Source organism: Camellia sinensis, chromosome 13 (genome assembly GCF_055761805.1).
Source record: "Camellia sinensis isolate YWXY chromosome 13, ASM5576180v1, whole genome shotgun sequence".
Taxonomy (NCBI): Eukaryota; Viridiplantae; Streptophyta; class Magnoliopsida; order Ericales; family Theaceae; genus Camellia; species Camellia sinensis.
This window is the reverse complement of record NC_138973.1, coordinates 19,595,624-19,611,797: the sequence shown is the minus strand read 5'-3', so window position 1 is coordinate 19,611,797 and position 16,174 is coordinate 19,595,624. Positions and strand designations below refer to the sequence as shown.

General features: G+C 41.4%; 1 pseudogene; it reads left to right on the top strand.

The window, feature by feature from the left end:
• Nucleotides 1-1,634: 1,634 nt before the first annotated feature.
• Nucleotides 1,635-15,204, top strand: LOC114272129 (BURP domain protein RD22-like; annotated as a pseudogene).
• The last annotated feature ends 970 nt before the right edge of the window (nucleotides 15,205-16,174 follow it).

The window sequence follows — 16,174 nt, the reverse complement described above, 5'->3', positions numbered from 1 at the left end:
ATAATTTTAAGTTAAAAATGGGCAAATACCGATTCCTAGTAAACTCACCAGGGGCCATTGCCGAATTCTGCAAGGACTACAACATCCCTAATGACGTCCACCTTTCACTAACTGAGCTAGATACAACTCCATGGGAAAAATCAGGCTTCGTTCCCCTCACCGTCATATCCATTGTAGAGACCGGACTCCGATTCCCCATGCAGCCACTACTATGCGAATTCCTTAGATAGACTAGACTATGCCCAGCCTAACTTAGCACCAACTCTTATAGGATAATAAACGGCATCACCGAGCTGAACCGCCGGCTTGGCCTCAACCTTGGTTTAACCGAGATATTCCACCAATACTCGCTCGGCCAGAACGAGGATAGCTGGGTATATTATTTAAGAACAAGAAGACGCTGAGAGAAAATAATAAAAAACACGCCGGACAAAGACTTGAATGACAATGATTTTTTCTGTGATTCTGGCAATTTTGAAGACCAGGAAGCCCAGATACCGGGCTACAGTATAAACTGGAATAAAGGAACAGCTGGTATGAACACCCCGATTTAACTTGTATGTTTTTTACCCATGCTATTTATAAGTTTCTCACTGCGCTAACCGCTGCTTTTTTCACTATGCAGACTTGAACCATCTTAAGGCACAATATCAATACCCTAATCTAGATGTTTTCCGCACCGCGCTTTGGTACCGCGATTGAGGTTGGGCAGAGCTACTCAATTTTGAACCAACATATAGATATAGTGGAAGGAGGAAGACCAGGGTAACTGACTTCCTTTTGGAGCCTTCACCAGAACCAGATCCAACTCTCCCCCAAATCAACCTTATTCCCTTAACCAAAGAACAAGAGATGGCAAAGCACCGAGCCGTGCGAGCCCTAATCACCGAAACAATAGCTCCAGCCAGCGGGGATCAAACCGTGATACCACAAGCTGGCCAAACACAAGAAGCTGTGGTAGCCCTCCCAACAACCAGGGCTTCGTCATCTCAGCCGAATAAGCACGCCCGTACTCCCTCAACCGAGCCACAACACCTTATAGATGAAGATGACACCTTGCTCTCCCAGTCCACGCAACCGAGCCCAGAGCACGTGGGTTCTGACCGGGCTAGCCCTTCTGAATGGGCACCAAAGATAACATACAAGAACCGGCCTGTTTCCAGTACTGATTTGGTGATAGCAGACAAGGACCACTCGCTCACTTTCAATGTTGCCAAAAGCGTGTGTCTGCCCGCTGACTTGGAGCACCACGATCACCTCACCGAAGTCAAATCCATTCGCTCGACAACTAAGTCAATGGTGCTGGTAAGTGCTCCCTTTATTTTGTTTTCCGAATCACGATCTGCTTGCTCGGTTTCCAATTATTTTAACCATCTCTCATTTTGCAGGCCATGCAGAAGAACCACGTTGCCCATAAGCGCGTGCTAGAATTGCGCAAAACAGCACGGCTGGCCATGGCAGATGCTAATGCAAAAACGGCGGTGCTAAATGAAGTGAAGCAAACAACCACCGAGCTTGAGTCTGACGTCGCCTGACTTACCGAGCTAGTAAACGCGGCGGAAGCGAATAAGCAAAAAGCTTTGGCCGTGCTGAAAGACTGCTATTTGCGCGAATTGGCCAAGCTTGAAAGGAAAATGGATGCCGAGATCACCGAGCTCAACAAAAAAATGGAAGATGCTGAAGACAGAGGTTACAAGGAGGGAGAGGCCACCTACATCCTGCAATGTGAAGCAGCTAAGGACATATTTTTCAAATACGGATGGAAGGCAGCTGTGTCAAGGCTCAGTTATGGCGAAGAGAGCGAGGTCTTTTAGAACCCTCCTCCCCACTTCATTCCGAGCAATATAGCGGACTACGCCAATGCTATTCAGCAAAAATTTCTTTAAGTAGGGAAGGAAGAGGAAGCATCCCTAGAACCCAACAACGCCCCAGCTGCTACCAATGATCCTAGTCTCCAAATCGCTCAGGCAGCTCGGGTGGAGCCCCGGTGCCCAGTACGGTTAGAGATGTGACCGACCTTCCTGCTGGGACTGGGCTACAGAGTGATGAAACTCGAGTTGTCCTGGACGCAGACCTGGATGATCTTTTTGCTTGATTTTTGTATTTTTCTTCTTTTGATATCAATTTTTGAAAGCATTTTGTACCCGGACTGGAGCCCCTCATTGTAATGTTGTTTCTAATCTTGAATGAAATCCACTGTTTTTGTCCGTCTTTTTGTTCGGTTGGATTCTTGCATTTATTTTTCTATTCTGAGTTGCATGAAGTTTCAATATTTTTTGGCCGAGATACTTATCTCGGTCTTAGCGCCTTGTAATCTGGTCATACCAGCCAGCTCTCTTCAGCCTAGATCCTTATCTCGGCTGAAGAGAGATGAGTGTAGGTCATTCCTGCCAACCTCTCTTCAGCCTAGATCCTTATCCCGGCTAAAGAGTACTCAAAGTTGGTTATTCCTGCCAACCTTTCTTTAGCCTAGATCCTTATCTCGACTGAAGAGTTCTCAAAGTTGGTTATTCCTGCCAACCTCTCTTCAGCCTAGATCCTTATCTTGGCTGAAGAGTTCTCAAAGTTGGTTTTTCCTGCCAACCTCTTCAACCTAGATCCTCATCTCGGCTGAAAAGAGCTAAGTGTTGCTTATTCCGGCCAACCTCTTCAGCCTAGATCCTGATCTAGGCTGAAGAGAGCTCAATGTTGGTTATTCCGGCCAACCTCTTCAGCCCAGATCCTGATCTCGACTGAAGAGAGATAAATATTGGTTATTCCTGTCAACTTTACGATTACCCCTTGTTGGCAATGACTCAGAACAACTTTTACAATAGAAAAACTTTATGCTAAAAAAGTAAACTACTTGTATTATTTGGAAAAAGGAAAAATTACATTTATTCCTAAGAAAAAATCTAAAAATAAAATAGCTTGAGATTGGCAGTATTCCATGGCCTGGGAACAGCCTTGCTGTCTCCATCTTCCAAGTGATATGCCCATTTTCCTGCTAAACCAACCACTTTGTATGGTCCTTCCTAGTTAGGTCCTAGCTTGCCATCTCCGGGTACCAAAGTGTTGCCCATTACTTTGCGTAATACCCAATCCCCAATCTTGAATTGCCTCGAATGGACTGTTTTGTTGTACTTTCTAGATAACTCCTGCTGATATGAGGCAATGTGAACCAATGCTCTTTCCCTTCTTTCTTCGGTCTATTCAAGTCTGGGTCAAAATTTTCGCTTCTTATGGTGGGGAGGCCTACTTCCAGTGGGATTACAGCCTCCATGCCGTAGGCCAAAGAAAAAGGCGTTTCACTAGTTGACCATCGAGGCGTGGTCCGGTAGGCCCATAAAACATGAAGAAGTTCTTCAGCCCACTTGTCTTTTGCTCTTTCTAACCTTCTCTTCAAACCATCCAAGACAACTTTGTTTAACGCTTCTGCTTGGCCATTTGCTTGAGGGTATGCTAGTGCAGAGTTGTAGAATTCTATTTTGTATTCTTCACAAAAGCCTCTGAAGATTTTGACATCGAACTGAGTGCCATTGTCAGATATCAGTGTTTTCGGTATGCCAAATCGGGTTATGATATTCTGCCAGACAAACTTTTTCACATCTTTCTCTTTTATTGATGCGAGCGCTTCGGCCTCCACCCACTTTGTGAAGTAGTCTGTTGCAGCGAGAAAGAACTTTTCTGTTACTGGGTGCTGTTAGAAGTGGTCTCACTATGTCCAAGCACCACATTGCAAAGGGCCATGAGCTAGTTAATGGTAGAAGCTCTCTGGCTGGTTGGTGTATCTAGTGTGCGAACTTCTGACATTTCTCGCACTTCTTAACGTACTTTTCAGAATCTGCTTGCATGTATGGCCACCAATATCCTTGTGAGATTGCTCTGTAAGCCAGTGATCTTCCCCCTTGGTGGCTTCCGCATACACCTTTATGTATCTCGAACAAAAATGCCTCGACATTGCTAAGATGGACACATTTCAAGTAAGGTCCAGTGAAGGATTTTTTGTATAACGCCAAAGATGGAGAGAGCCAAAATCGCTGTGACTTTGCTCTTATTTTGTTGGCCTCTTTCTTCTCTTCAGGTAGGATGCCATCTTTTAAGAACACAATAATGGGATCCATCCATAAAGGGCCTAATTTGGTACAACATACCTCAGTTACTTCGGGTTCTTCAATACTTAGTTTGGGTAAGAAGTCGATCAGTAATGGATGAGAGATGGATGTGTCTGCCATTGAAGCAAAACCTGCTAGTTCGTCTGCTCTACTGTTTTCTTCACGGCCGATCTACTCTATTCGTACTACTTCAAACTTCATGATCTCCTTTCTGACTAACTCTTGGTACTTAGTCATCCTCTCATCTTTTGCCTCGTAATCACCTGAAATCTGGTTCACTACCAGCTGGGAGTCACTGTAAACCATTAGCTCGGTGGCCTTCATAAAGAGTGTTGATTTTAGGCCTGCTAGAAGCGTTTCATACTCTACCTCATTGTTTGATGCTGGGAAGCCAAGGTTGACTGCATGTTCAACTATTAGACCATCTGGTGAGATGAGGACTACACCAAGTCCTACACCGTGCTTATTGGATGCTCCATCCACGAAGAGCTTCCACATCTCTTCGACAAATAGTTTCCAGCAAGTAGAGGGGTCAGATGATGTCTTGGGGTCATGAGTGTTGTTGATGTTTCTTTCCAAGTCCATGCTTGCTATTGGGGTTTGCCCTTCACTATCTGACTACCCCAAGTCTTTACTTATTGATGAGTCCTTGCTAGTTATAGCATGGTTTGCCCCTTCCTGATCTTTAGTCCTGCATGGCTTGAAATGTAGCTGGGCAACTTGGTTTGGGGGGCTACGCAGTTCCTGCGGCACTTTTCATCTCCACTTCGGTTGTATCAGTCAAGTCAACTGGGCAGATGTAATGACTTCTTGGTGTGAACTCAACCACAAAGTCTGCTAGGGCTTGGGCTTGGGCTTTTATTGCGGTTCTAGGTTGAAACTTGATGTCGAATTGTCCTAATTCCACCGCACACTTCAAGATTCGTCCAGAAAAGTCTGCCCTCTCAAGCAAAGCTTTTAGGGGAAAAGCTGTTAAGACGATTATGGTGTGAGCGTGAAAGTAATGCGACAACTTCCTTTAGGCCATCATCAAAGCCAAGGCCAGCTTTTCTAATGGTAGGTACCTGGTTTCTACACACAGCAAAGTCTTGCTAACATAAAAGATAGGCAGGTGTTGGATTCCCTCCGCTCTGACCAATACTGCGCTGACTGCATGTTGTGAGACTGCTAAGTACAAAAGGAGCTCTTCTCCAGGTACTGGGGTTACTAGAATTGGAGGAGAGGTCATGTAATCTTTCAAGCTCTGTAGGGCGTGGTCGCATTCTTCATTCCACTCAAACTTGGCCTTCAACGCTTAGAAGAATGGTCGACATCTATCTAATGACCGACTTATAAACCGATTGAGTGCGGTTACTAGGCCAGTGAGATGCTGCACCTCTTTAACTGTGTTGGGCCTCTCCAGATCCTGGATTCCTTTGATCTAAGAAGGGTCTGCCTCTATACCTCGGTTGGTCACCAGGAAGCCTAGGAATTTGCCTGATCCTACGCCGAATGCACACTTCGATGTATTTAGATGTAACTTGTTCTTTTTAAGAATTTAGAACATTTCATCTAGGTCCCTAAGATGGTCCTTCCCATCCTTGTTTTTGGCCACCATGTCATCTATGTAAGCTTCCATTGTTCTGCCTAACAACGGTTCAAACATTTTAGTGACCATCCGCTGGAATGTTGCCCCTGCGTTCTTTAGGCCAAAGGGCATGACCTTGTAGCAATACAATCCTCTAGGCGTTGTAAAAGATGTGACCTCCTGGTCTGGTTCGTACATAGCGATCTGATGGTAACCTCTATACCCATCAAGGAAGCTAAGTTGATTATGTCCTACCGTCAGGTCTACCAGTTGGTCTATCCTTGGTAAGGGAAAGCTATCCTTTGGGCATGTCTTGTTGACTGTTTTGTAATCCATGCAGACATGCCATTTTTCATTTTTCTTTGGCACTACAACAGTGTTGGAGATCCACCTAGGATAGTGCACTTCTCTGATGGCTCCTGCCTCCAACAAGTTTCCCACTTCCTCTGCTACTATCTCCGTGTGGTGAAGTACTGATCTGCGAGTGCGCTATATAATTGGTCTGGCAGTTGGGTCTATTTAGTTGGTGACAGATGAAGTTTGGGTTAATGCCAGGCATGTCGTATGGCATCCAGGCAAACACTTCAATGTTAGAGGTTAAGAATTCCATGACCTCTAATCTCTCAGTGTTGGACAAAGATGAACCGAGCAAAAAGAACTTTTTTGGGTTCTTTTCATCTATCCTTACCTCTACCAAGTCTTCCACTGTCTTTTGTTCAGCTACCTTGCCAACATCTGCAAAAAGTTCATTGCTCTCTGGTTCTTCCACCATTTACACATACCCTTTTTGCCGCCCGGCTGCCATTGACTGTGCTGAAGCACTGTTTTGACATAATTTGGTCTCCCAAGACCTCTTCAATTACTCCGGCTTCATTGGGGAAACATAATGCTTGATAGTAGGTTGACGCTACCGATCGCATGGCGTGCAACCTTGTTCTCCCCAGGATTATGTTGTAAGTGGAAGGGACCTTCAAAACCCAAAATTCTACCTGTTTTGTCATGGTTCCAGCTTTGACTGGGAGGATTATCTTGCCCACAGGCCACTCTGTCATTGAGTTGAAGCCAACTAGGGGAGTTGTTGCAGGTGCCAAGTCTTTATCCTCTAGTTTCAGTCGCTTGAAGGTTTCGTAGTACATTATCTCACAAGAGCTTCCTTGGTCAATCAAAATCCGTTTGATATCGAAATTCTTGACGCGCAAAGTCACCACCAGTGCGTCATTGTGAGGGCAATGTAGCCTTGCTAGATCTTTGTTTGAGAAGGATATGACATTTGTGGCTTCCGTTCTGCCCCTTTTGATGGTAGGCTGTGCACTTAGCACCTCTTTCAAGTGCTCTGCTTTTTTATCATCCCCCTGAGTTCACATACCCACTCTGGTTCGATGATCCCATGAATGACGTTGATTATGCCTTGGGGCGGACCGTCGACTGGCATCCTGTTTGATCTGTTGAGGTCCTGGGGGGCTAGCTGTGTTCCCCCTTCTATGTACTGATCCAGGTGACCTGCAGCTACTAATTCTTCCAGATGTCACCTTAGGGGTGTGCAATTTTCAGTGCGGTGCCCCTTCTCATCATGGAAGGTGCAACGGGACCTCTCGTCATAGCCCCTTTGTGCTTCTCCCAACTTAGCTGGCCACCGAACGAAAGGTTCATTCTGTATCTCGCTGAGAATCCAGTATATGGTTTTATTGAACACGGTGGTGATGGCGGTGCAAACTCTTAAGTTCCTCTTTTCTAGGTCTTCTCTATTGGCTCGCCTGCCTCACCCATTCCCGCGTGGCTGTTCCACCGTGTTGACCTTCGCTGTAGTCTTTTTATCTGGTATTGCGGTTGTGCCAGATTTTGTTTTAGCGCGGGTGCTGTCTTCTTCTACACGGATATGTTGATGCACCCTCTCTATTAGGGCCTCCATCGTGAGGGGTGGCGTTATAGTGATTGAGTCCCTCAATTTGTTTCTGACTGGTAAACCCCATTTGTATTGTGCGATAGCGAGATTTGTAGAGCAATCCCCAATCTGGTTGAAGGTCTCCCAATAACGACTATTGTAAGACCTCAGTGTCTCATTATCGCCCATATCAATGAAGAGTAGCTGATCGATCTCCACTGGTGTCTTGGTGTTCATTCTGAACCTAATCACGAACGCCTCTACTAATTATGCCCACGAGGCAATGCTGCCTTCTGGTAGCCTTTCGAACCAGGTTAAACTTAGATCGCCATGGCTGGATGGAAACATGATACACATCAAGGCCTCGTTCTGCCGATATACTGCCATAACCTGACGGAAGTGGCTTAGGTGCATGTAGGGGTCTGTCTTCCTTTCATAGGTAGTGAATTTAGGCTGGTGGAAGCCCGAAGGTAGTGGTGCGTTCTCTATTGCTGGAACGAATGGCGAGCTCTATAGCCTTGCTAGTACCTTGTCCGCGGGCTCCTAGGCGAGGCGCGGCATTGGCATTCCTACCTAGACACTCCCACGTGTCCTAGGGGCCAATCGCTGTTGTGCTGAGACCCTGTGAGGGTCGCGAGCCCTGGTGTCTTCCCTCCATCGGTCCCTCTCCTCGAGCACCATCTGTAAGTCTGCAGACCTGGGCAACTCCGTGTGCCTAGATGTCGTCTGGTGAGTGTGCGAGGGGTGACAGTTGCTTCCCTCTGTACATGACCTTTCAGTCCTTGTTCTCTCAGACCTGGAATAACGAGTCTTGGTAGTCCTTGATTGAGTGTCGCCTGTTCTAAGGCTTATGCTCTTTGCTTGTGATAGCGTGGTATGCCTGTTATGACCTTCCGGGTGGTGAGGGGGCGTGTTGCCTTGGCACCCCTCTCCTATCGCCACCTCTTTTCCTTTTATCTGGCGCTTCATTGTCTCCATGTCTACCGCCATCCTCCTTATTAGTTCATCTTGTTCCCTCACGCAATCCTCTAGAATTTAAGGATCCAACCTTCGCCTCTGTCTTTCAGAACTTTGAGAGCGACGGGGACTAGTGCCTCGCGTCTACCGCGTGTCCCTCCGGGAGTTCTGTCGCTAGGGTTCTAAGTCTGCCATGGGTGGGATGGAAGGTAAACCTTTGCGCCTCCCACCCCCCTCCAGGGTTTGTCCATCGATAGCAGATTGCGGTAAATCTTCATTGTGCGCCATTGCTTTCAACGAGAGAGAAAAACTTGATCAAGCGGTTTCGTTCTTTCTGTATTTCCCACAGATAGCGCCAATTGTATGAGCACAGAATAATCTTCTCGTATAATCCTGTTGATCAAGTTTGAGCTCCTTTAAACGTCGTCGCTTTACTCCCTGAAAACACAAACCTGAGCTAATAGGCGGGTGTGTGCCGGATACCTTTTCGATGCCTAAGTCAGCAAACTAGTCAAATAGTTCTGTGTATTCGAGAGTCAAAATTGTGATATCTCTACATAGGTTCTGTTGTGAGCTTTTATAGTTTTTTCCTGGCACAATCCTAGTAGGACTCCTATTCCTCAATGTAAAGTCCTCATAGGAATCACACTCCTGAAAGATAATGCTTATCTTTCAACACCCTCCTCACTACTTAATCCAAGTGAGATGGTTTTACTACGGTTCAATAACAGTATGACTAAGCTAACACTAGGCCCTTTAACATACTCAATCTGGTGCTTTCATATGCAACGCCTAGCTCGGTCCCTATTCACTTATACCTCGGTTTGGCTGTTTAGACCGAGCTAACCGCAGTAGCCCCGACCAAGCTAACAAGGTGAGGTTCAATTTGTGAAGCCCAAACACCTCGGCCCATAGCTTGGCCCAAACTTCTCCTTGCCCAAGCTCGTTAGTATTTAGACCAAACTACAGCAGCTTATATCTCGGTCCGTCATGCGGTCTAACTTCCAAAGAAGCCTCTTCCTTAGCTCGGCCCAATTTATTTATAAATTACCCTCTCAAAATCAGTGATTATTACATTATAGATTTTGAAAGTTGGAGCAGTCATTTTGTTTTCTTTGGTGCTGAAGCTGAAATAGACAAAATGCAAATAGTAGATACCAGTAAAGGAAGTTTCAAAGGACCTTGTTTAAAGCCAAGAACAAAGTCAATATATTCAAGCTCTTTTCACCTCCTTGAGATATCCATATCTACGACTAAGAGACACCCCTCCTGAATGGATGATTGGAGTTAATGTGTTACACTTAAAAAAGAAGCTGGTATTTCTTTCTTCATAAATATGATTTATTTAGAAAAATATTCAGAATTTAAATAGAGTTGAATTTGTCTCCGGTCCACTGTAACAATTAAGAACATCAACACTTGTTCTTGAGTACAAAACTCAATAAAAAAAATTAATTTTGATAAAAATACAATCATAACAAACCTTTCAGTCAATCCTAGAAATGACAGTAACCAAATAGGAAGAAAGAAAAAATAAATAAATCCCAAATAGAAGGAAGGGAAAGTGAGAGAAAAACTTCTGGAACTTTAGTTATGAATTAAATATCAAATATTTACATTCAGTCGTTACATTCTTTACATTCATTCATTACACCTTGGTTGTTTTTCCTCCCTGTTGTTTTTCTTTCTTTGTTTTTCCCCCTCTTCAAATGGAACACATAATAGACTTCTCAAATCATTAAATCATAAAAACAAGGGCAAAAGACGCTTCTTTTGCAAATCAATCACTAACCATAAATAAAACCTAGCATTTACATACCCAATTCTAGAATTCATTAGGGTTAATCACTAAAACAACATATTGATTAAAAATCACTAAAACAACATCATAATTCCATATAGAGAGAGTGAGAGAGAGAGCAAACCCAAATAGAAGGGGGAGAAATAGGAGAAGATATTGAGGCAGATGGAGCAATATTCCAGAAATAGAAGAGAGAGGAAACCCTAGATTCTTACACCACCTAAAAAAAACAACAAAAACAACAGGGGTGATAGCTTTCTACCTTGGAGCTATGTAGAGAGAGAGGAGACAGAGATTGAGGCAGATGGAGCTATATTCCAGATATATTCCGTCGGAGCTAATCACCACCAGAGAGAGAAAGCTTGGTGAAAAGAGGAAGATATATTGTGGGAAGAGGAATAGGTGTGAGAGAGCGGAGTTTCAAATTTTGAAATCAAAGAGAGAGAGAGAGAGAGAGAGAGAGAGAGAGAGAAAAGATGTCTGCGTGAATATATGAGAATTTAAAAGCTAAATGGAAAACTAATCTGAACAATTGATATTCAGCCAAAAAATCTGAACTATTGAAATGTCCAAGTGAGTGAAACATTTTCAACCATGGGATTGAACCAATCTAACGGTTCATACTTTGACAGATAGACAAAAGTCCCATCAAACATTCAAAAACCTTCTTCCCTTATTATATAGATATAGATATATGTTTCAGCTATGATTTTTCTGAAAACAATTTAATTTGTTTTTTCTTCTTTATATTCTTATGGTGGAGGTAGTGGAGGCAGTAGCGAAGCCAAAAAATCAAATTAGAAATGGCACTTATTAATTATAATATCGAAAATTTTTACAAAAATATTTTATGCAAGTTTTTACTATTAATTTCGAGAAACATCAAAAAAAATAATGTTATTTATAACTAGTATATCATGGACAATATTAAAAAATATAGATTTAAGTCTTAAAATAAATCATATAATGATAAATTATTTTTTTATACAAAATTTGATTAAGAATTCAATATAACGGTAATATCACGTCATTATTAATATGTGATATCACCAACTAATAGTAAATAAATACATAGAGAGTGAACCTCACAAGTCAAATGTAACTAACAATCTAATAAATTACATATCTTTATAGTAAGATTACTTATACTTGCATGTCAATACTAATAACATCACCGTTACATTCAAAAAATTTCAATCAAAATAACCTTGTTCTCATAATTTTTAAAATGTAATTCACATTTCACTCTAATAATATTTTTATGATTTTTTTATTTAAAATATTTTCTTTATATTTGCCAAAAAAAAAACCCAAAATTTAGGGGGGGCACGTGACCCCCTGGTCCTCACTTCCCTCCGCCGCTGGGTGGAGGTGTTGAAAGTTGCAAAAGAGAGAGAAGGTGGCCATGGTTGGTGGAGGGGGAGGGATGGAGGAGTTTGGTGGAAAACAAGGAAGCAATCAAACAAAAACTTCATTATTACATTATGGAATATGTATTTATTTATCACATCATTTTTGTGGAGCTTTTTGTATAAATTTTATGTATAAATAAAAAAATTCATATATGTATACACATTAGCTTATTATCAAAGAAACCATCAAATATAACAAAATATTTTCTGAAAAAAAAAATTGCACATGAGTGGAGTAAACCTGTATTTATAAATGTTCTCTCTATATATATATATAATGTGTGTGTGTGTGTGTGTGAAACTAATGAAAGTTCATTTTGAATTCAGTTGGCACTGGCAAGCCATGCAGCTCTATCACCTAAAGTTTATTGGAAATCCATGTTGCCAAACACTCCCATGCCTATGACTATTAAGAATAGTCTGAGCCCTGGTTGGTGTTTGTGTCTAGACTCCTTGCATTTTCTTTTTTTTAAATTATTACAGTTGACACAGTTTGTTTCCCGAGAAAATATAGGGGGGAATGTGAAATCTTGCAATTTTGTAGAGGCTATAATATTACTACCAAATAAATATACAAGTGTTTAGTACTAAATAGTTGTAGAGCATTGTTGTACAAGCTTAAAAATTAGACCTAATTTTTAAGTTTAATGATGTGACAATCAATTAAAAAAATTTAAGGTAACACTTTTTTTTTTTTTTTTTCACGGGAGTAAAATCCATTAAGGATAAGTCAAATGGCACTTACAATAGGCTTCATATCTACACAAATAGAGCTTCCTCTAAACAAAGAAAAAATGAGCAAAGCGGCACATAGGTAAATCCATAATAGCATCAATGACATGATCATCTAAGATCCTAACCCGTATTGCAATGCAGTAGCAATCATAAGAGATTAGCACTAGGGTTAGTCAAAGATACCACAAAAGCTTCCACCTCAAAGAGGATAAGCTACCAATAACACACCTATGGAGTCCAAAACATACAAAATATCGAATAAAAAATAAATAAGAACTCAAAAAGCAAACCAAACAAAGATCTGAGGGGAGGAAGAAATTAGATCTGGTAGAGGAGTGGTCGTGGTGTGGTGATGGTGGTCTCTGCGGCCAGAAACGACGATAGGTGGCAAATCCGGTTGGGGTGTGGTTGTGATAGCAAGAAGCTATAGATCTAGCTTCGGCTGGAAGGGGGAAGGAAGAGAAACTCAAAATCATCCACTCTAGGAGAAAGAAACACCTCACAAGAAGGGAGAGATTGGGAAGAAAGGTCTTCCAAGGTTTATTTTGCCAAAAAAAAAAAGGAGAGCGGTGGACGAAGAGAGGCCGGAGCCCCCCTTCTCCCTCCGAAGTGGCACACTCACTCAAACAACCCTAAGAGAAAAACTTAGAGAGAGAAAGTGTAGAGAGAAAATTCCTTAAGCCACTTAAACTAGATCAGAGTTAATAATAGTGAAATTGTTGTAACACTCTTTTCTCAATCATCAATCAATCATATCACTCATACATCATTAAGTCTATATCATTTTTCATAGTTGTAAGACTTGTTGACGGAAATTCGTTCTTATAAGGCAGATAAAATTATCATGAAATTTTATGAGAAACTTGTAGAGAACCTTTTTAAAAATCTTTCTAAAACTTCAACATAATTTGAAGAAACTCGCAAAGTCTCAAGAATATTTTCTAAAAACAGATTTCTCGTAATTTTTACATTTTTATGATCTCCTAAAATATGTAATTATTTTTACAAGTTTCTCTATATGTTTGTTAAACATTAACATTTTAATAGATTAAGAAAGTACACTATCTTATTTGTCTATCCGGTTAAACACTTTTTTTGCTTTGCTTTTCTAGTAGCCTAACAGTATAAACTACAAAACATAAAAAAAGACGATAGAAAAAATGACATGTTAAAATTTTGAAGTCTAATATAAATGAAAAATGCTATCATAGAAAGTACAAATTTCCAAAATAATGAACATGGAGGCAATCACTTCTAATTTTTCATGTAAATTAGCAGAACTGGTAGAAGAGAAAAGCACCTCAATCGACATAGACAAAGGAGTAGACGTCAGCACCGGAAAGCCCCACAAAGAAACCAATGTCGGTGTTAGCAAAGATGGTGTCTCTGCCAGCACTGGAGGCAAGGGAACATCGGTACATGTTGTACTACCCAAACTACCCGGACCAGCACCATACGGATACTATTATGGTGCTACTGCTGACCGACTCCATGATAACCCGGACGTAGCTCTTTTCTTCTTAGAAAAGGACATGAAACTAGGCATGAAGATGCCCTCGCACTTCACTAAAGCCACGAACGCAGCTACTTTCTTACCTCGCCAGGTTTCGAAACAGATACCCTTTTCATCCAACAAATCGCCGGAAATTCTGAACCACTTTCCAGTGAAACCAAACTCAATGGAAGCTAAGATAATGAAAACAAGCAATCAAAGAGTGTGAAGAGCCTGCAATCAATCATCGACTCTGTTGGTGATAATTACAAATAAAATACTAGAAAATATAAATAATAGAAATTATAATAATTATTAAAAGGGCTGAGGCGCGGGAAATTCGCTCTCTTTAAGGAGATTCAAGCCCTCTGCAGTTAGGCAAAGCCTCACACCGGTGCAGCAGAAAAAACCTTGACTTGTCCCCCTCAGGATACAACAGCCCAACTAAGTCGTATAGTTCACCAATACTGCACAATTGGTTGAACCCAAAGCTTTATCACACACACCCTTTTTATTTGCCTGATAATCTCACTCAAGACATAACAACACAATGAAAACTTCTTCTCTCGTATGTTCTAAGATATGACATAAGTTCAATATATATAGAAATGAAAACTTCTTAAGCAAGGTTCTTGATGGATAAGAATTGGTGGACTTGACCAAGGCCTTGGATGGCTTACCTTGGAAGTCTTGGAATGGATAGGAATGGAAAGACTTGGAGAAGACTAGGAAGACTTATTTAGGAAGTCTTGGAGACTAGAATGGGAAGCAAACTAGATAGAAAAGAAAAGAAAAACAACCTACATATTATAATATTAAAATATCTGCTAACAGATTCTATTGAAGTTGCACAATATTTCTCTGCCTTATATTTCAGGAGTGAAGAAAGCGAGCAGCAAAACTGTGGTGTGCCATAAGCAGAACTACGTGTATGCTATATTTTACTGCCACAAAACAGACACCACAAAAGCATATATGGTGTCGATGACCCGTGCTGACTGCACAAAAGCAAAAGCAGTGACATTGTGTCATACTGATACATCGGCATGGAATCCAAAGCACGTAGCCTTTCTAGTGCTCAAGGTTAAACGGGGAACTGTTCCAACCTGCCATTTCCTTCCGGAGGATCATGTCGTCTGGGTTCCAAACTAGATCTCTGCAAAAAAGAATCGGCACCTATTAGTCCTATTTGTTTTGGGTGGTTTGGATTGTAATAATTTGGAACTCTACTATTATAGTATCACATGCATACATGTAATAAACACCCACTATATTATACATATGCATAGGCATGTAGTCTCCTAACGGTGATGCGCGATGATGTGTGATATTGTGGTGTTTTGGGAACAATATAAAAAAGTTAACTTTTTAATTTTTTAGCCTTTTTACATAAAAATAAAATAAAAAATAAAAAATAAAAAAAATCTGCTTTTTTACACAAAAAAATCACAAAAAGTCAAAAAAATCAAAAAAGCAACCTTTAACTAATTTCTCAAAACACCCCATTATAATAGATATTTTACTCCTGGTATTTAGGACTGCAACTACTCATCATTTGCAAGAAGTGATACTTGAGAATTTTCTCAAATAAATACTTAAGACTATCGTGCCCACTTGTATTTCTTCCGGCGCTTAAATATTTTCAAGAACTAAATAGAATTCTTGAAATTAAGAGCCGTCCCCCAACAAGGTTGAAGAAACTATGAAACTACACAAAAGACATTTTTTCTTTTCTTTTCTTTTCTTTTTTTTAACCAGTAAAAGAGAAAACTTTATTGATAAAAGGGAAAACACAAAGTACGCACAAGTATCAATAAAATAAGAAAGAGCAAAAAAGCATCACAGCTAAGTTAGACATGTTGGGATCTGGGATCCCGCCCAAGACCTTATAGAAATTATTCTATGCAGAAAAACACACACACACTCAAGGAGACACAATATTTAACGTGGTTCGGCCTCAATGCCTACGTCCACGGGAGAGTAGCCGGTTATCACTATAACAATGGAGATATTACAGAAAGATTACAATAGAGGAGGAGCTCACACTCTCCTCACTCACCCACTCACCCATCTCCCTCGCTCACACTGAGGGAGACGGTCTCTCCGCCTCACATATCTCACTCTCTGTGGCTTGCTCTGCTCACTCTGTTCTCCTCTCACCCATCTTCATTTATACACTTCAGAATGGTGGATGGAGGGGCTGGCCAGCACATGGCCAGCTTGTGCCAACTCCT